We start from the raw sequence: 22,501 nt of genomic DNA on the forward strand, positions 1-22,501 counted from the left end.
AAATGTAAGTCGTCAAAAGCGCTATAGGCCCGACTGGGGCTATAAAGTTTCAGGCAGAACTTAGTCTCTCCAGTTAATACACCTGACAGGAACAAAGGACTAAAAAATAATTGGTAAAATGAAACACCTTTATGTTGATAATCGCAGCAAAATTCTGGTTTGGCAGAATTGTGGTTTAAATCAGAGTTAGGGAACTTTATTTTCAATGAGGGATAATATTAAGAAAAAAAATAAAGCTAACGTGTTTTGAAGAGGTCTCTGTGTGAAACAAGGTAGTCCAAAAGATTGAAAATAGAAATCAATGATATTTAAAACTAAAGAAACTATGAGCCAGCAAAGGCAGCAGAGCCCCGGATGCTGTTGTTTAGTTGAAACCGGTTAACCAGGATAATATTAATAAAGACGATTTTCTACAAAGGAACTTTCAGAAAGGTTCAATATTTCTTGCTTCATCAGTTGGAATGCGTTTTGCTTGAGGCCATTTGGTAAATAAGAAAAATCAAGAAGAAATCATTAGCAATAGTGTTCGCATAAATTGAACAATTGTAAAGGATTATGGGCCTGAATGTTACCCTCGGGGTGCGCCCGAAGTCAGTGCAGTCAGAGGCGATTGTGCTGTAGGCCACGATCGCGTTATTACCGCGATGTTAAGTTGGGTGCTCAATTAAGGTCTGCCCAGAGTAAAACGTGCCTGCTGGTGGGTTTGTACGGCGTGGAGGTGTGGTGGGAATGGGAAGGGTGCAAAGTCCAATGGGCACCCGGCAGGGGTGTTTAAAAACTGAAGATACAGCTCCCTGAAGCCGCCAGGGGTGTGTGTGAGGCTGAAGGAGCTGCCTGGAAGGATTACAATAACTGCAGTCATGGCTTCAACCCCTGATGTGCATCGTAGGCAGAAGAGCGAGTCGGCTGGGCACTCTGTCCCCCTGTTTCTCCGATGGTGCAGAATGTCAGTACCAGGTGGTACATTCTCATGCCTAGGGGCAGCAAGTGAAGGTCACCCCACCTGACCAAAAATGCCTGGGCAGTGGTCGCCACCCTCAGATCAGCGGGCACAACATGGTGTGCTGCACTTGGCTTCAGTGCTGCGGGTTCAATGACCTTCCGCAGTCAGCAAGGGTTAGCGCAGACATGGCATGGACCTGTACAGAGATGTATAGTCATGTGCCTGATCCCCTGTGCGCTCAGTGATCTGAGTGTGTATGACTGGCATCGCAGTCTTCCCTGCCAAGATTTGAATGTCAGCATGATTGGCCTCAGTACATTGGAGGGTGAGATGTGCCACAGTGAAATGGCTGACTTAATGCCTGGGTGGATGGAGCTGGAGTGCATCTTCAAGGAGACAGTGAACTACTGAGACTTTCTCTTGTTCCCTGTTAGGAGAAGGCAGGTCATAATTTTGTGGAGTGTCACAGAACCAGTGGGGTAGTTATAAATCTGTTAGTCCTCACAGGGTGTGAAAGCAATGCACCGGAGCTGAAGTGCCACGAGCCAGCTTTCTCCTCTGGTCATGGTGAGGCAAGGATCTCAGACGAAGGTAAGAGTGCATGTCACAGATGCATGTGCTGCGGGTACAGGCAACATTACTTAATTCAGCTTCCGAAAATTCAATTTAATTACCTACCGCCTACAAGCAGTATCTCAGACATTACCCCCCACAATGACTTAGAAATTTACATTAGAGAAGGAATCTTCTCTCGAGAAAGCCAAAACTATCTGCATTGCCCCGTTTTTTCACCATTAATGATCTGTAGACATGAGTATAAATCACCCCATGGGAGTTGGGGAATTTAAATTCACTTAATTAAATAAATCTTGAATAAAAAGATAGCAATGTAATGGTGAAATTGAATCTATGGGATTGTTGTAAAATAATTGGTTCACCTCGGTCTTGAGGGAAGGAAAACTGTCATCCTTAAATGGTCTGGCTAATATCTGGTTGAATCTTAACTGCCCTTGGAAATGGCCTGGCACACCACTCAGCTTTATTCAGTCATTTGGTTTATCATTATCTTCTAAAGGACACCGAGGGGTGGGAAATATATGCCATCCTTGAAAGTGATGTCCATGTCCTATGAATGATTTTTTAAAAATGATCCTGAGATGAGTTTCCAACCACACATCTGTGCCATCACTGAGGCTACGGATTTCCACCTCTGTAACATCACCCAACTGTGCCTGTGCATCAGTTCATCTGCTGCTGAAACATTCATCCATGTCTTTGTTGCCTCCAGACTTGATGATTCCAATGCACTCCGGGTTGACCTTCCATCTTCCATAAAACTGAGGTTGTTCAAAACTCTGTTGCCCATGTTTAACTCATATCAATCCCATGTCACCTATCACCCTTGTGTCCACTCAATTGCATTGAGTCACAGTCAAACAAAGCCTCCATTTTAAAATTCAAAGGCTTTTTTCAAAACTCTCTGCACAACCTCGCCCTTCCCTACTTCTGCGATCTCTTCCAGCACCCTACAGCTCTCTAAGATGTCTGTGCTCTTTAACTTCTGACCTCTTGAACATTCCCCAGTTTTAATCACTCCATCATTGAAGAACACTTTACCGATGTTAGGTAAACTTTTACCTGTTTTAATTTGCACTTTTGTTTCTCGGTCCAGAATCATCGAGCAAAGGCAGGAGACATCGGGAGCCATGTTTGGTGGGTTAATGTTTTATAATATTAATGTTTATAAATATGTTTAAAATGAAAATAAAGTGAAAGAAAGCTATATATATATTTTAAACTTTGGTTTGTCATAAAGCTGTAATTCCATTAAAAAAGCACTTTACTGTGTAAAGTGAGTTTGGAGACATCAAGTGAAAGAGAAAGGTTTTTTCAAGAAGTTGGTTTGTCATGAGAATGTTAATTCCATTAAAGAAACTATAATGAATCGAATGGTTTTGGAGTGTATGTAATCTTCCGCAATTGCTTGCTAATGAATATGATTTTCTTTTAAAATAAATTCAGTGTACCCAATTCTTTGTTTTTCCAAATATGGGACAATTTAGCTTGGCCAATCCACCTAGCCTGCACGTCATGAATATGATTGTCCACCTAAGGAACTCTGTGGTACTGGTCATGGGTTCTGTGGGTCCTGCATGGCTGATGAGCCCGATCTTAGAGTCACAACTCCGACCGCACACTTGGCAGGTGTTTCCGGGAGGTGGGATTTATCCTTGGACTCTACATCATGGGTATTCCTTTCTCAGTCTTCTTTTCCCGGCCTCCTCTTGCCATCAGGTGTCCTTGAAGAATTGTGTCCCTTCCATCAGGAGGTTCTTTAAGTTCTGAGCAAGTGTCACCCAGACGTTGATATCTATGTTGTATTTCTTGAGGTGAACCTTCAGGGTGTCTTTGAAGTGCTTCCTTTATCCCTCCTCTTGTTTGGTAGCCTTCATTGAGTTGGGAGAAGAAGATTTGCTTTGGCAGTTGGGACTCTGACAACCTAAGCATATGGGCGACCCAGCAGAGTTGGGTTTGGATGATCATGACCTTAATACTGGTGCTCTTGGCGTCTTCAAGGAGGCTAATGTTACCAAGCCTGTCCTGCCAGCTGATGCAGAGCTAAAATACTTCTGGATTTTGGAGTCCCCTGAAATAATGTTGAAATTTACAAGCCTCAGTGATGACTTCAAATGCTTTAACACAGGTTAACGCCTTAGCTAATATATAGAAGCCTCCTGTAAGCTAATGTGAGCTATCTCTCTGACAGATATTGCAGAATCCAGAGCAGATTCAAAATCTAACAACAATAAAAATCTTTTAATGTCACAAAGGGGCTGGTTCAGCTCAGTGAGCTAGACAGTTGGCTTGTAATGCAGAACGAGTTCAATTCCCGTACTGGCCTCCCTGAACAGGCGCCGGAATGTGGTGACTAGGGGCTTTTCACAGTAATTTCATTCAAGCCTACTTGTGACAATAAGCGCTTATTATTATTAAGTCGGCTTACATTAACACTGCAGTGAAGATACTGTGAAAAGCCCCCAGTTTCCACATTCCAGCGCCTGTTCGGGTACGTAGAGGGAGAACTCAGAATATCCAAATTGCCTAACAGCACGTCTTTCGGGACTTGTGGGAGAAAACAGAGGACCCAGAGGAAACCCATGCAGGCACGGGGAGAATGTGCAGACTCCAAACAGACTGACCAAGCCGGGAATGTGGGACCCTGGAGCTGTGAAGCAACAGTGCTACCCACTGTGCTACCAAAGCTATATATCTGACTGGTGAGGAAGTGAATCAATTACCCACCTCTTAATGTGTGCAGACAAAGGACATCATATGAAATGATGTCAGAGGAGATGTCTGTCAGGGGACTGCGCTTCAGCAAGAAAGCAATGGGATGCCTATGAGAAATGTTGAAAGAAGACCTGAAAATGAACTCTAACTGCTGCACTGCCCTTACTGTGGAAATGAAACTCGTGACAATTGTAGTTGTTTGTTCAACGTGGACTGGGCATTCATCCAGACTTGCCACCAGAGGTAGAGGAGGGCAATATGGAGCCTGATGCAGTCTTCCCTCCTGGTGCAAGTATGCAAGCCCAGGCTCCAGGTGTTGCAAGTGTAGGAGTTAACAGTTTGACTCAGTTATGATACAGAAACAAAGGATGTACATGCACCTTCACATGAGGTTTAACTTCTGTTAGTGGATCATTCGTTTTGGAACTATCCAATCCATTTGACTTTAATCACTGTGACTGTAGCAACCGGAACTGAATTTGTAAGATATTTTACCCAGCAGCCCATCTTTTATATGTTCACGATTGTAATTCACTTATGTTACACACACTTTGTTAGGAGTTTTAAAGTGTTACCCACTGCGTTATCCTCTGCATTATGTTGCTTTGTTTAAAATTTGTGGTAAACCCCACTAGTGATATATTGCATGTATTACGGCACTGCTCATGTATTACAGGTACTATGGTAAATCCTCGCCTGCTGGCTCCTCCCAGCAGGTGGTGTATAAAAGTGTATGCTCTCCTGCGCTGCTCCCATTTTGGTTCCAGCTGCAGGAGGCACAACATCTTGTGCAATAAAGCCTCGATTGTTTCACCATTCTCGTCTCGTGGTAATTGACGGTACATCAATTTATTGCACAAGATTTTAAAAGATTAACATCTTAATCAAGCCTGATCACCTGGAGCTGAACCCTCACGCAGCCAATGCCACGTCCACCTTCGAGCGCTGGCTAGCCTGCTTTGAAGGCTACCTCAGAGCAGCCACTAAAGAACTCTCGGACCCACAGAAGCTCCAAGTCCTCTACTCACGGGTGATCCCTGAAATTTTTCCCCTCATCCGGGATGCGCCAACTTACACAGAAGCGATGACGCTACTATAGGGACATTAAGTTTAGTCGGTTAATCAACTGTACGCCAGGCACCTCCTGGCCACAACACAGCAACTCCCCGGGGAGACTCTGGACCATTTCTTGTGGGCCCTACAGATTCACAGTAGGAGCTGTGACTGCCACGCAGTTTCAGCAGTCCAACACACCGAACTATTAATCAGAGATGCTTATTTCACAGGCATGGAGTCTATGTACGTTCGCCAGTGACTATTGGAAGGGGGTATGCTCGATCTTGTGGAGACTAGGCAGCTTGCTAATTCACTAGAAGTTGCCTCCCGTAATCCGGAGGCCTACACCCCTGACCGCGCGGTACCCTCGTGGGCATCGTCGGCCCCACCAGCTGCCAACTCCCGCTCACTGCATGCCTGCGCCGCGCGGAAGCCAGCCAACTCCGGGTGGTCCAAGTGTTATTTTTGTGGACAGAGCAAACACCCCAGGCAGCGCTGCGCAGCGCGACCTGCATTGGGTGTGGGAAGAAGGGACACTCTGTTTCCGTTTGCCAGGCAGGTCGGTCGCCGCTGTTTCCAGGCCCGGCATTACTACCACCCATGTGCGATCCAGGGGCGCCGCCATCTTCTCCATCACAAGCCATGTGCGGCCTGTGGGCGCCGCCATCTTGGATGCCGCCCGCCATTTGCGTCACCCAGAAAATCTCCCTGGCCTCCGGATCCCATTCCATTGAAATCCGGGGGGGCTGTGTTGCGACCCTTACCATTCAGGGCGTAGAGTTCAGCAACTTCAGGCTCTATGTCCTCCCCCACTTCTGCGATGCCCTGTTACTAGGCCATGATTTTCAATGCCATCTCCAAAGCCTTACTTTGAAATTCGGCGGACCCCCCCCCCCCCCCCCCCCCCCCCCACTGTCTGCAGCCTCACGACCCTTAAGGTCGATCCACCTTCACTGTTTGCGAACCTCACCCCGGACTGCAAACCCGTCACCACTAGGAGCAGACAGTACAATGCCCAGGACAGGACCTTCATCAGGTCGGAGGTCCAACGGCTTCTGCGGGAGGGGATCATTGAGGCCAGCAACAGCCCCTGGAGAGCTCAAGTAGTGGTAGTGAAGACTGGGGAGAAGCACAGTATGGTCATTGACTACAGCCAGACCATCAACCGGTACACGCAGCTCGACGCGTACCCCCTCACATGCATATCTGACATGGTCAATGAGATTGCGTAGTATTGAGTCTTCTCCACAGTTGACTTGAAGTCAGCCTACCACCAGCTCCCCATCCGCCCGGAGGACCGACAATACACTGTGTTCGAAGCAGATAGCTACCTCTATCACTTCCTTAGAGTTCCCTTCGGCGTCACCAATGGGGGCTCGGTCTTCCAGCGAGAGATGGACCAAATGGTTCACCAGTACGTGCTGCGGGCCACCTTCCTGTACCTAGATAGCGTCACCGTCTGCGGCCACGATCAGCAGGACCACAACGCAAACCTCCACAAATTCCTCCATACCGCCAAACTCCTTAACCTCACCAACAATAAGGAGAAATGCGTGTTCCGCACCAACCGCTCAGCCATCCTTGGCTATGTATTGGAAAATGGAGTCCGAGGGCCCGACGCCAACCACATGCTCCCCCTCCTGGAACTCCCTCTCCCCCACTGCCCCAAGGCCTTGAAACGATGCCTGGGGTTTTTCTCGTATTACGCCCAGTGGGTCCCGAATTATGCGGACAAGGCCGACCCACTCATCAAGTCCACAGTTTTCCCCGTTACGGCTGAGGCCCGCCAGGCCTTCAACCACATCAAGGTGGACAATGCCAAGGCCATGATGCACGCGGTCGACGAGTCTCTCCCCTTTCAGGTGGAGAGCGATGCATCAGACATAGCTCTGGCCGCCACCCTCAACCAGGTGGGCAGACCCGTGGCTTTCTTTTCCCGCACCCTCCATGCCTCCAAAATTCAGCACTGCTCTGTCGAAAAGGAGGCCCAAGTCATTGTGGAAGCTGTGCGACATTGGAGGCATTACCTGGCCGGCAGGAGATTCACTCTCCTCACTGACCAATGGTCATTTGCCTTCATGTTTAACAATACGCAGTGGGGCAAGATAAAAAATGACAAGATCTTGAGGTGGAGGATCGAGCTCTCCACCTATAACTACGAGATCTTGTATCGCCCGGGGAAGCTCAATGAGCCCCCTGATGTCCTATCCCGCGGTATATGTGCCAGTGCACAAGTGGACTGACTCCGGGCTCTCCACTATGACCTCTGCCATCCGGGGGTCACCCAGTCAAGGCCCACAACCTGCCCTACTCCATTGAGGAGATCAGGACCGTAACCAGAGACTGCCAGGTCTGCGCAGAGTGCAAGCCACACTTCTACCGGCCAGATAGAGCGCACCTGGTGAAGGCCTCCGGCCCCTTTGAGTGCCTCAGAATGGACTTCAAAGGGCACCTACCCACCAATGACCCCAACGTGTACTTCCTCAACGTAATTGACGAGTACTCCCAGTTCCCCTTCGCCATTCCATGCCCCGACATGACTACTGCCACGGTCATTAAAGCCCTGCACAGCATCTTCACTCTGTTCGGTTTCCCCACCGACATCCACAGCGATCGGGGATCCTCCTTCATGAGTGATGAGCTGCGTCAGTTCCTGCTCAGCAAGGGCATCACCTCGAGCAGGATGACTGCTGCAACCCCCGGGGCAACGGGCAGGTGGAGAGGGAGAACGGGACGGTCTGGAAGGCCGTCCTGCTGGCTCTTCGGTCTAGAAATCTCCCGGTCTCCCGCTGGCAGGAGGTCCTCCCCGACGCGCTCCACTCCATCCGGTTGCTCCTCTGCACCGCCACAAATGAGCCCCCACACGAACATGTGTTTGCCTTCCCTAGGAAGTTCACCTCTGGCGTCTCGCTCCCAAGATGGCTGACAGTTCCTGAGCCCGTCCTCCGGATGCTTGTGCGGAGCCACGAATCGGATCTCTTGGTCGAGAACGTCCATCTCCTCTATGCAAACCTGCAGTACGCCTAAGTGGCACACCCCGGCGGGCGCCAGGACACAGTCTCTCTCTGGGACCTGGCACCCGCTAGGTCCCCACCACGACCCCCGACTTGTCACCGCTCCTCCCTCCCCCGATTGCCTCATTCACCCCTGTGCCACCCACCCTCCCTCCAGTGAACCTCACCGCAGCTCCCACCCCAGCAAGATCCGTCCTCCCACTGGATCCACTCAGCGGTGACGAGGACAACACGCTCCCGGATTCGCAAGTGACCACGTCAGCGCCCACATCACCAACAGGACTGAGGCGATCGCAGCGGAGGATCAAAGCCCCAACAGACTTAATCTGTAATGTTTTCGTCACCCCTGCCGGACTCTTTTTTAAACAGGGGGTGAATGTGGTAAACACCACTAGTGATATATTGCATGTATTACGGCACTGCCCGTGTATTACAGTACTACGGTAAATCCCTGCCTGCTAGCTCCTACCAGTAATTGACGGTACATCAAAATTATAAATAGCTTTGCAATCTGTCCTAAAAGTAAAACAGCTACTGTAAACATTACAGCCGCAGTAAAATATATCACCCAGCAGGAGGCCATCCAAAGAGCTGACAGACATTTAGAAAGTGATCTAAGCAACAACACTTACTGACAATATATGTGTCTGATTTAATTTGGGAATTCACTCTAAATACGCAAAATCTGAGACAATGAGGTCATCATGCTTGCTAGGGTGGAAGAATTATCATCCGGAGATGACCAATCACTGTACATGTCTCACCTAGCCAACCAGAAACTGATTATGTGCCACATGGACCAATCATAGTTCAGAGATACCTCTGGTCAGGCTGTGATTTGGAAAGGGTTAAGAAGACTTGATTTTGAATGATACAGGAAACAGAAAGAATATAGAAGATAGAAGAAAGATGAACTTCGCTGAGAGAGAGCATCTCAGCAGAATGAGATTCAATATTCCACTGTGAAGTAGCTGCATCGAACATCGGGCATTTCTGCTGTCATTTTGTTAACTCAATAATTGGTGAATCTTGCTTGCACACACTTGTACCCGGAGTGTTCCTGTACTTAGTCAAATCCTGAGTCTAAGTTAAATTTGATTTCAGAATCCTACAGCAGTTTGAGTTCACCTGGCAGCTGCTACATATGGACATTGAAACCTCTCTTCTTCCCCCTCTCCTCTCCTCTCCCTCATCCCTCCCCCCCATTTACAAAAAGGCAACAGAACCATTGTGTCCAAGTAAAAAATATATATTTTATTTATTGTTGTGTTAAAGTGAAAAGATATATTTTATTGCAAAGTGTTTTGAAAAGTTGTGGAAGTTATCAAAGCAAATGTCATCCAGCAGCTGTGAACGTTAAACATTACCTTAAATGTTAACATTGTATCAAAATCATCTGTTTATAACATTATTTTTGTTAATAAATGTTTTCCATTAAACTTTACAAGCTTCGACAAATGACTTACTAAAACTTCAAAAACAACATTTAATTTATGAGATAATTATAAATGAATAAGATAATTGAAGTAAACAATGTAGAAACATAATAACACGGGTATATTAACACGGTTAGCACTGCTGCTTCACAACACCAGAGACCCCTGTTCAATTCGGACCTTCGGCGACTGTGGAGTTTGTATGTTCTCCCTGTGTTTGTGCCTGTTTCTCCGGGTGCTTCAGTTTCCTCCCACACTCCAAAGATGTGCAGATTAGGTGGATTGGCCATGCTAAATTTCTCCTTAGTGTCCAAATGTTAGGTGTGGTTACAGGGACAGGGCAGGGCGTGGATCTGGGTAGGGTGCTCTTTCGGAGCGTCGGTGCAGACTCAATCGGCTGAATGGCCTCCTGCTGAACTGCAGTGATTCAATAAACACCAATCGAAAAAAATCAGATGTTATAAGAACAGTGACAACAAAAAGCCTTGGGGTGCTTTTAAAATCTTATGACCATAATCTAAATTAAAACATACTAACGCTTTTTAAAAAAAAATGTATTTTATTACAAAAATGATTCAAAGCAGATTATAGCCAATAATCACCCCGGGAAACATACTCCCCAACAATCAACTGAACAGTCTGTACGGAAGTTTTCACTTTTTCACCTTCACGTCTCCCCCCACCACCCACCCCCACCCTCCTGCGACGAACAGCTCCTCAAACACGGTCACATAATCCCCCACTTTTCTCAAACTTCCCTGCTGAGCCCCTTAACTCATACTTTATCTTCTCCAACCACAGGAAGTCGTACAGGTCACCCAATCATGCCGCTACCCCCGGTGGCGAGACTGACTGCCACTTTAGCAAAATTCGCCGCCGTGCAATCAGAGAGGCCTTCCTCCTCTCCATGAGCTCCGGATTCTCTGAAACCCCAAATATCGCCACCAAATGGTCCAGGTCCACCTCCTCCTCCACTTTCCTGGCTAAGACCGCGAACACTCCCACCCAGAACCTTCCCAATTTTTTGTAACCCCAAAACATGTGTGCGTGATTCACTGGCCCCCGCCCACACCTTTCACACTCATTTGCTACCCCCTGAAAGAACCCACTCATTCTCGCCCGAGTCATATGCACCCTGTGCACCACCTTAAACTGCATCAGCCTCATCCTTGCACAAGAGGAGATCCCATTTACATTTCACAGTGCCTCACTTCATATCTCCATTCCCAACTCCACTTCCCATTTCTCCTTGATCTTTACCACCCTGCTCCCCCAGCCACTTGTATATATCCCCAATTCTTCCCTCGCCTTCCACATCCGGAAGCAGCAGTCGCTCAACAGGGTGTATCCCGGCAATCTAGGGAACCCGCTCCAGACCTTTCGCTCAAAGTCCTTAACCTGTACATACCTGAACTCATTATCCCTTGACACCTCCACCCTCTCCCTTAGCTCCTCCTCCAACTACAACCTTGACCAGCCGACTTCCGTCCACCTCCTGTAAACACTATCCATTCCCCCAGGCTCAAACCCATGATTCTACGAACGCTTTTAAGCATGTGAAGTAATATAATATAGTGCGGATTTAAATAGTTTCACAGATTTAAAACAAATAACAAAACCTATGTTCCCTTATAAATAAATAATAATCATCATTAGTCATAAAAAACTTTAAATTATTTTTAAAAACAATAACAACAGCAATGCCTGCATAAACGAAAGAGCAAAAAAACTTCAACATACCTTTAAAACTTGTAAAACTTGTTGACTGTTTTTTTGCAGTTTAAATGTCTCCCTTATTGGATGTTCCTGTAGCTTGAGCACCACAAGGGAGCATGGCTACATCAAAGTGGCGCCACGCTGGGGCCTGTGCAGATTGTTGTGTTGGTGGCCGCTGGAGCCGGAAAATGTGTTGCACTTTTTGCACACGGGTATGTGCGCAGTTTTCTCTCCGTGTATCGGCGGACCGTGGCTTTCCGCCGACACTCAGAAGTTACAGGCCACTATCTCCAAATGCAACTCAGTGTCGTATTTTGTTTGACAACGTTCCTGTCAAGTATCCTTAGATGTTTAACTACATTAAATATGGTAGATAAATGCAAGTATTAGAGATAGAGATAGAGAAATACAGCACAGAACAGGCCCTTCGGCCCACGATGTTACGCCAAACTTTTGTCCTAGGTTAATCATAGAATTTTGGACAATTTTTCATGGCCAATCCACCCAACCTGCACAAGTTTGGACTGTGGGAGGAAACCGGAGTACCCGGAGGAAACCCACGCAGTCACGGGGAGGATGTGCAGACTCCACACAGACAGTGACCCAAGTCGAAATCGAACTTGGGACCCTGGAGCTGTGAAGCAATTGTGCTATCCACAATGCTACCGTGCTGCCCTTAAGAAGTTAACCTACACTCCATTATTCTACCCTAATCCATGTACCTATCCAATAGCCGCTTGAAGGTCCCTAACGTTTCCGACTCAACTACTTCCACAGGCAGTGCATTTCATGCCCCCACTACTCTCTGGGTAAAGAACCTACTTCTGACATCCCCTCTATATCTTCCACCATTTATCTTAAATTTATGTCCCCTTGTAATGGTGTGTTCCACCCAGGGAAAAAGTCTCTGACTGTCTACTCTATCTATTCCCCTAATCATCTTATTAAAATCTATCAAGTCGCCCCTCATGCTTCTCCGTTCTAATGAGAAAAGGCCTAGCACCCTCAACCTTTCCTCGTATGACCTACTCTCCATTCCAGAAATATATCATCAAACAGCAATGGAATATTTGCCATCCGATGTTTAATTGATTACGTTATCAAGAAATGATCAAATCTATCATTAACAAATCATTGGTTAATTGAATTCTAGGTTGGGTTTGGCACCATAGAGGTGATGTAACAAGCAATTAATAATACAAGCCAACAATCTGTGCAGACAGTACTATGACTCTGGGAAAAAAGGACTCCACTTCAATAACTTGGGATAGCTGCATAACATTGTTATTGCAAAAAAGCAGAATTAGTAATACTGAACTTTTCTATTCCCCAATGTTATTGTTTGAGCAACAGTATAGGCTGAAATAGGAAACTAGGATATAATGACCAATCTGTTCAAAATAACATAACCTGATAAAATATTGCATTTTCTTTTACTCTTGCAAACCTTTGGGGACTTCTTCACTTTTCAATCATGGCATTAATTATGGGATGGCTTTGCTTACATTCTACAGCAGCTCCATTCACTTTAATGGAATCAAAACTTTCAAGCAGTATGGAAGCCAATTTAGAGCCATTAGAACATGGAAAATAAACGTACTGCTGGCTGAATATTGCTGATTGCTCATCCAGTGGAATGCTGCCTCAAATGGGATTCCACAATGAATCCAAGACCGGCACCTATTAAATCAATTGGAGACAGTCTAACTTAATGGGCCTGATGGCCATCATTGCTAACATGAGTGAAGATCTAAAATGAAGAGTCTATCGATCCTAGAAAATTAATAAATAGAAATATTTATGGCTATATATTTTTCAAACAGCAGTATAGGAATATTTTGAAGGGATGATTCACATTGGGCAATTTTGCATTCATGAATTTAATATCTTTTACTTAATATCTTTTATTTAATTCAATTTTGTTTCATCTATAACTAATGATAGCCAATAACCCGTGAACCAAGCAATGTTACCTAAACAAACAAAATACTTTCTTCCCCTATATATGTTTTGTAAGTTATATCACATTGTATGGATAAAATATTGTTTCAAAGTAAGCTAAGTTAGGAAGACCAGAGGTTGAATACGTGAAATGTAAATTATGTACAATTCAGAATGATGCTTCGTATAGTCATATCATAATTGAAGCAAAACAAATAATCATTCAAAATATATAGATGCTTTGATGGGAGAGATGATTGTTGAAGGTCAAATGGCCTTTTTATATCTTTAATATTTCTAGTGTCTTTATTTATCTCTTGTCCAGATTGGTTCTGTAACCAAATGCTGGGTAATATAAGAGAACAGATCAAGTTGTATGTTTTCTTTTCCTGACTGACTTGTAGGCCTGGATTTTCAATACAGAGACAAGTAACTTGAGTCAAGAACTTTCCCATCGAACCTGCCTCAATAGGAAAACCCTGATTGGCGAGATCTTCACTTGGGTTGGGGTGGAATCGGGCCTGAGACCCCCAGAAGCAGAACATGGGCAGCCACTGAGGCAGTCAGGTATCAAGGTAGGCTGGTTAAAAGATCCATCTCTGTGCTCTGGGACATCATCTCAGTTGCATTGTAACATTTTAGGCTCTCTAGCTTCCACCCCTCACACCCCTTCAACTTCCTTATCCCCTCCCACCTACTCCCCATGCTACTTCTGTTGCTCGTTATGCTTTCCTTAATTTGCTCTGTTTTAATTACCTTTGCTCAAGAGTTGCCAGGTATCTTTTTGATACCACCACAAGGTTCAAAACCGAATACTGATCAATGACTCGATACACCAGTTAGTAAGTTTGAAATCAATACACATTTATTTACACACACAGTCAATTATTACTCATGCACAAACTCTACTCACTAAACAACAACTACTACTAAAAGCCTATACTTAGCTTTGGACGCCCACTCAGTCAGAGGAACAATGGTCGTTGTCCGTTTCTGATACTGCTGGCTTCGAACTGGTATAGAATGGTAGCTAGGAGCGCCTATCTCGTAGCGTGCGTTGACCTTAGACTTAAATGGCTGGTGCTTGGCGGGCCTCTCGTTGCTGAGAGCCAAAGACAAAGGTGAAGAAGAAGAGTTCAAGAGAGCACTCTGACCTTGGGGACTCTGTTTTATACCCCAAAGGGTTTCGCGCCTCTCTGGGCGGTTCCTGAACTTGGTCCCAATTAATTGGACCATGCCCCAATCATTTGTATCAATTCGCTCCAATAAAGGGGCCGTTCCTCGATCACTGGGCAGGTAACCGTTGGCCTGCCTTTGTTTTAGTCTCCACTGGCGCCGGGGAGTCTGCCCTGGTACCGATTGTTTAAATGTTTAAATGTTTCTCTTTTGTCCCCGGAGATAGCTCATTACTATGCTAATGGTTTGTAGTATCAGTTCTGTCTGGGACCTGCAAGTCCCAATCCACAGGCAAACCTTGCACCTGCTTGTTTTTCTAGTACTGTCCAAATTTCCCTGTACTCTTTGCAAATGTCCATTTTGGAATCGGGATGTGGCCACCCCAGATGGCTACACTTCCGTGCCAAATCATGCCAACTCATCTTTATGTGGTTATAAGTTTTTTTTTGCTGTGAGCTCTTTTGTCAATGTCTCAACATTCATTTGCACACGATTAAGAGATGTAAAGTGTTTGAATCCTCTGTTCTTTACTGTCTGTTTGATTAACACTTATATATAGAGGGTTGTAGAAACAGTAGTTTTTGTTCAAATGAAAATATGAGTGGGTATTTTTTAAACAGTTCCACACATTGTTACTAAAGGGTCATTGCTTCTGTACATAGGGTATTCTGGGTATATCAGCATGGAAGAGTCATTAGTTGGCATGTCAAGTGTATAGTGCCATTGACGGTGTGGGAGACATAAGTGGGCATAAGTCGGCATGAGAGGTTCATGGGGCATGGATGGAGCATGGGGGCATGGCTAAGATTATACCTTGCAAAATGTTCCCAAATCCGGACTAAAGCTCATGGCTCTTCTGATATCCGTGAACCACGGGCCATGGAGATGCTGGTCAGATTCCACGTGAATTGTGGGGAACTAGAAGATACAGCAGGAGGAGCAGAGACATCCCAGACAACTGGCACTCGGAGCAATGCTGGAGATCAGGACTCGGCTGAGCCCCTGGTCGATGACATGCCTCTGAGTCCGGTCATCCCAAAGCTTCTGGAACTCCAAATATGGAGTTGCAAACATCGGGAAGGGATGCCAGTACCTCTCGTAGGACTGTAAGGTTGACTGGATAAGTCCTATTGCCTTCTATCCAAGGAGATAGTGCTGTCCCTCTTATGCAATGAGGCCAATACTATGAGGGTGGCATCTGCAGTGGAAACCTTAGTGCAGGAAGTGCACACCCTGGTGAGGACTGTCCACGCCATGGCTCAGCTCACAACCTCCATGGCTGAGGCATGAGCTCCATGGTGCAGGGCTTCAACTGCATGGTGTAGGTAGTGGTGGGAATCCACGAGTGTCAGCGGCAGAGGACAGTGGGGGTCACTCCAGATGCCCCCTGTCCAATGGAGGAGCACAAGGGCCCCAGAGCACCCAAATAGAAGAGGATTGGCAGGTGCACCACCTGTGGCCCTCCAGTAGGGAGCCCTGGGGGTGTCCAGCCAATCTGACACCCCGCCTCCCTGTGAGCGACATCTCCCAGCTCAGCACAGCGAGGAGGGTAGCAGTGCAACACCCATGCTGCCTGAAAGTAGGCCAGGACCGACAAGGTACAGGCCCCCCCGGGGATGTCTACCAAGGTAATGTCAGAGAAGAGAACGTGAAATGCAGCAGGCTGCCTTGATATCAGCTACAGATCCTGGGGATACACCCAGACATAGTGGGAGGGTGAACAAGAGTAAGCAACTGCAGATACCTAATCTGCACGGGTGAATCTAGGCCTAGTGGCAATAGGTCACCATTGTAACACAGAGCTTGTATTAAACACCACTTTGTTCATCAGCAGATCCTCCACGCTGTCATTCCATAACACCATGCTCCACAAACCTCTGTGCACACTCGGTGCTTCACCCCTGTGGTGTGTGAGAATGGCAGCGCTCTGTCTCTCGCACCTCCCACACTGATGACTCAATAAAGACTCACTGCTGCTGCCACAGACCACCACCCCAACCCTCCTACCATCCCCAGCATCAAAGGTCAGGCCTCCAATTTCTGTCACTCTTCTCCAGCGATGAGCTGGAAGTTGGCTGACAAAGTGTAGAGAGGCTGCCACCTCTATGGCCCTGAATTTTGTGCCCGTTGGACGTGTGCCCTCGCCGGGCTGGATGCGCGTGCAAAATGTGCTTCCGGCCGCGATCAACCCTGAAACGTGATTTCATGCTGGCTGGCCAAAGGCTCACGCTGCTGGGGAAGGTGAGAAGAAAGCAGGTGCTGAGAAAAGGGAGGGTTTGGACTGGCATTTCTAATGGGCCCTCTCAATGGGACAGGTACTGTGGAGCTGTCCCAGGGAGCTGCAGACCTGTACAAAATAAATGCTTCTGGAAAACACTGCAAACAGTGTCTAGGCAGCACATTCAAACACAACCCTCAGTTCCCAGACACCTTTAAAAATTTTATTTTGGGCCTGACATTTCATTCTGCCCTGGATTGAGGTTGCAGCTGTTATAGGCAAGGGTTTAGAAAACTCCAAAGTATATCATGGAGTCCACCTGACCTCCAACTGTTTATTGATTTTGGTTACGATGAGCACAAGGGCCTGCCTTTCAGATGTTATTCAACAGAGGCCTGAAGCATTTTAAATCAAAAACAAGCTTTATTGTACGAATTTAGTTAACATTTTTATAAAGACACACAGTAAGCATTTTTATCAACTACAAACATAAATACCTCACACAGCTACAGTAATCTATGTATCACCCTTAATAAATTCCCCCTTTAACTGTTCCAATTTAATAACAAGATCCCATAAACCAGAAACCCCTTTTCAAAGGTGTGATCCAACACATGGCACTCTTACTATCTTTAAGACTTGGTAAGGATACACCTATTTCCTTTCCAAAACAGCAGGTTTGAATTCCTTCCAGAAAGCAATTATTTCTTTTCAAGTTATCAAGCAGTTTGGAAACAGCTTTTAAAATGAAGATAGAGAGACAGGCCAAGATATTTCTCTTTCTGAGTACAGCAGCCAAATGTGAAAATGAAAGCAAAAAACAAACAAGCGCCAAACCAAAGCGAATTTAAAACCAATTCCCAGAGCCACAGCCCAACTCCACCCACACAATGACATCACTGAAGCCATGTGATAAGACAAAAATATTTTGTAAAGGGATACTCCCATGACACAGCTAAAACGTAAAAGCCGCCTGATCATAAAAGTAGACAAGTCACTTAAAATTACATTCAATTGGCAGCTCAATGGACTAAATTGGCTGTTTTATTATCGGCAGGCGGAACGGTAGCACAGAGGTTAGCACTGTTGTTTCACAGCGTCGGGGACCTGGGTTCGATTCCCGGCTTGGGTCATTGTCTGGGTGGAATCTGCATGTTCTCCCTGTGTCTGCGTGGGTTTCCATTGGGTGCTCCAGTTTCCTCCCACAAGTCACAAAAGACGTGCTGTTAGGTGAATTGGACATCCTAAATTCTCCCTCAGTGTACCCGAAAAAGCACCGTAGTGTGGTGACTCGGGGATTTTCACAGTAACTTCATTGCAGTGTTAATGTAAGACTACTTGTGACATTAATAAAGATTATTATTATTCAACTCTTGCGCATGCCCACCGACTGAAATATCACGCAAGTGTGTGATTACTTTGGGGTGTGCACGCGACGTCTTCCAACACAATTTCACGTGCTTCTAGGTTGGGCACGCGTGCCTGCCCAAATAATGGAAAATTCTGGCCATAGTTATATATCAATAGCAATAGAGCAAAATCTTTATTTTACATGAAGGCTTTTTGTCAGCAATAAAAATAAATCTGCACTGTTACTTGTGTTTAGTTTGTTTTCCACCCATTGTTGTTGTACTGTTCTTGTGCCATTGCTGGTTTGAAGCCAAATTGGTGTGAAATTATGTTTTTGGTATGGTCTCATGCTATTTGCATAAATTGGATTTGGATCGATGTCTGCCAGTCTTTTTGCCAAAGTCTTTCTTTTGAGGAGTGGACAGGCTGGTCACGTCGTTGTGTGGGCAGGGAAGGTAGTCAGAATAAGGAAGGCAGTGCTCCAAAGGGGGTGGCAGTCGGGAGTTTGGCCCTCCCGAACCTGTTTCACTATTATTGGGCGAATGCGGAGAAGGCGCGGGGCTGCAGTAGAGTTGTTGGAGGGGGTGCTGTCGGTGGGGGTGCTGGACAGTGGGTCGTTTTGGTTTGGCGGTTTATGGTAGGATAATGGAGGAGGACAAGGAGTCCATTGACGGGATTGAGGCCAACTGGTAGGAAGAGTTGAGGATGATGATGGCGATAGGATTCTAGTGTGAAGTGCTGCAAAGGATTAATGCCTCGACATTGTGTGCAAGGCTGGGGTTTGTTCTATTAAAAGTGGTGTATAGGGCACACTTAATGAAGATGAGGATGAGCTGGTTGTCTAAAGGGGTGGAGGATCGCGGTGAGCGGTATAGGAGGGGTCCAGCCAATCATGTCCATATGTTCTGTTCCTGCCCGAAGTTGGAGAGATTTTGGGGGTCGGTTTTCAGCACCATGTCTGAGGTTCTGCACGTGGATTTGGAGCCGGGTGCCCTGGAGGCCATATTCGGGGTGACAGACCTGCTGGAGTTGCAGACGGATGCGGTGCAGAAATTTTAGCCTTCGCCTCATTGATTGCTTACAAGCAAGTTACTTTGGGGCAGCTTCTCCCCCCGGTGCAGCGACGTGACTGGAGGATCTAATGTAGTTCCTATATTTAGAGAATGTGAAATTTGTTCTGAGAGGGGCAGATGAGGGGTCCACCAGAGATGGGGTTTGTTTCGTCTTACATTTTGGGGATCTGGTTGCCGTCAAATGGTAGGGGGGGCGTTTTTTTTGGGGGGGGCGGGGGGTGGCGTTGGCGATGGCTTTGTGTATTGTAAAAGTGTTGAAAATATGAATAAAAATATTTTTCAAATAAAAAATTGGATTTGGGTAACTTCACACCTGAGATATGTCATACATTTTTCATAGATGCAGAACCCAAATTGTTTTGGGAGGGAACTTTTGTCTGCCTCTCCTTTGTTCCTAACATTCTGATTCTTCACCTGCATTTTGTGATATTTGAGCCAATGCCTTCCATGGGCCAACTCTGACCATTTACTTCCTCACTTTGAAATTCCCCGAATAATAAGATGAAACGTTATAGGAACATAGGAATAGGAGTAGTCCATTCAGCCCCTTGAGCCTATCCCACCAATCAATAAGATCATGGATGATTTGGATCGGACTTCCATCCTCTTAACTTGGCTCCATATCCTTGTCTGCCGTTGTCCAGCAAAGAAATCTGTTGACATTGGATTTAAAATTATTAAATTAAAATTACAGTCAACTTTCTATAAAATCCGAATCAAAGTGACAGATTTACATAAGGGGCAGTTAAGTATAACTGGAGCATCACTCTCCCCATGTCTGTGTGGGTTTCACCCCAACAACCCAAAGGGGGGCAGGTTAGGTGGATTGGCCATGCTAAATTGCCCCTTAAATGGAGAAAACTAATTGGGTACACTAAATTTATAAAAGAAAAGTATAACTGGAGCACCATGCCCGAGTAAAACTTGGACTTAAAGCAGAAGGTATCGAGTTATTGGAATCCTTCTGCAAAGTAGTGGCTGGATAGTCTAGTTGGCAGCAAGGAACAAACAAAATTTAAGCTGACACACCACTGGTACCTCATTTCTGGCAGAACATGTTTGGCAGCTTTAAGGTTAACATCTTGATTTCTCACACATGCATGGCTCTGAGGAGAGCGCAAAGCAATCCGTCGAATGTGGAAAGAATCCAGTATCCTTATTGATTTTATGATGGGTTTTCTTTGAAGCAGGGACTGGTATTTCTAACTGTCATGCCCTGAAATCCATAGTCTAATTACGCAACTGCCTGTGTAGTTTTATATTTACTCAGGTCACCAACTGTCTCATAAACTCCAGAGGAAAGTATTCATTGATTGAAAGACAAACGCTAGCTATTACACAGTGTCATTTATCTAACTAAAATATATTTGGCCTCGCAAAGAAACAGTTAAATTGTCACATTATGTTTTTATATTTTTGCCAAGATAAATAGCAGGTCATGTCGATCAGTGCTCAAGCAGAGCTCCTCCCCCAACCAAAATTCAATTTTAGAAAATGCAACAGCCCCAGAGGACAACATTACAAGTATCCAAATGAGGCAATGGGTCCTCTCTCCTGAACTCTTTCTTTATAAGTACATAAAGGAGCCAATTAATACTTTCAAATTCATAGATATACTTTCAAATTCATAGATAGGTGACAGTTTCAATCTCAGCCTGAGCTCAATACCCTTGCTTGTGGGTGGGTACCATTCCGTCTCCAACCCAGGCTTTTGGAAAATGGCTCAGGGTGGAGCAGTGCCTGCAAATCGGCCTTTGTCCACCTCCCACTCTGCCCACATCGGGTTTCAAAAATCTGGCCAATATCTCTGTATAATATTAAAAATAACAAAGAATTACGAATTGCTGCTATGTAAAGATGAAAACATGAAAAATCAGGTAATGTTGATCAACCACTTGAGTTCCTCTTACAGTTTTCAATGTATTCTGAATCTATCACACAGTGTTATTTCCTTTCTAACTCTCTAGTCTGTATGTTATCTTATCTATAAAGAATAAGACCTGGAACATGACAATGTTCCACTCAAAGCATCCAAACTAAACAAACTGGTTGAAATTGGAACCTGAGAATTCAAAAATTATTGAAGTTTTGGACAGGGAGGTCCTACTTAGTGTGATAAATGTGATGTTACGGTTTGGGGGGATTTGTGGGTGTTATGGGGCAGTTAGTTGCATGTTATTACTTGTTGTTATATTTTTATATTTTCTGTAAAAAATTCCAATAAAAATTATTTTAAAAAAAATAAAATTATTTGAGTGGAAATACAGAGGACATTGCAGCAGGGTTGGTGGGGGTGTGAAGTGTCAACAGCATAGTGCAGAGGGAAAAGTGGACAGCACGGCAGGGCGCGGAGCAGAGGTGATAGGATTACACTGCAGTGAAGTGGGGACGTGAGGACATTGTAGCAATAGACAGGCGTGGTCGATGGGTTAAGGTTCCACTTAACCTATTTGATGGTTTAACCCCTGACTTTAGTGATGGGTTAATTTCCATTTACTGAAATGGAAAATACATTGCTGTGAATTTCTATCTTATTGTTTACAATATCATGCAGCCGTTTTTTAAATTCTAGTATAATAATGCAAAGTGATAATTGACAGAGGGCAGGAGTGAAGTAATGAACCATCAGAGAAAAGCACCATTAATTATTAATATCTGTATGATGCTATGATGCCTAACAGTTTGGACACAACAGGGTTGATCTGCAAATGATAGAGAAACACAGTAATCTTATAGCTTCATCATTTTGTTGTCACTGGCAAGTAGAGGGCGTAATGACGGCTAATACATTTTAAAGCTGGAATGATACATTGTGTTGTTATACTTTTATTTTATATTGCCCTCTCTCTTCCTCATTTAGGTGCTGTCCCTTGGCAACATCATTGGAAGACATGAGATCAGCTAGCACACACGTGGTGATGACTCCCATTTCTACCTGACCCCTGACAAACCAGCAAGACTAAATGAGGATAAAACCCCATGCACCCATGTGTATTCAAGGAAATGATAGGAGAGGCACTAATTTATATATGCAAAGTTTCGATAGCTAAAAGCGTAGCACCAGAGCACTGGTGCACAGCGAATATGGTTTCTAAACACAAAGCAGGAGATAGAACAAAACCTGGGAACAATAGACTCATCGGCTTACTGTCAATGATTGAAAAGATACTGGAATTTATACTCGTGAAGTGGTGGAAGAGCATCTAAAGTCAGAAAATAAAACAAAATGTAGTCAGCATGGATTCAAAAATGGTAAGTCCTGCTTACCTAACTGATAGAATTGGGCA

General features: G+C 45.3%; 1 long non-coding RNA gene across 1 annotated transcript; it reads left to right on the forward strand.

Moving 5' to 3' along the window:
* The first annotated feature begins 2,623 nt into the window (after window positions 1-2,623).
* On the forward strand, window positions 2,624-22,193 carry LOC119963760. Its single transcript, XR_005460155.1, has 3 exons — window positions 2,624-2,656; window positions 13,802-13,972; window positions 22,075-22,193. It is a non-coding gene; the product is annotated as an uncharacterized LOC119963760 (long non-coding RNA).
* Window positions 22,194-22,501: the final 308 nt, after the last annotated feature.

The sequence above is a fragment of the Scyliorhinus canicula genome, chromosome 3 (assembly GCF_902713615.1).
Source record: "Scyliorhinus canicula chromosome 3, sScyCan1.1, whole genome shotgun sequence".
NCBI lineage: Eukaryota > Metazoa > Chordata > Chondrichthyes > Carcharhiniformes > Scyliorhinidae > Scyliorhinus > Scyliorhinus canicula.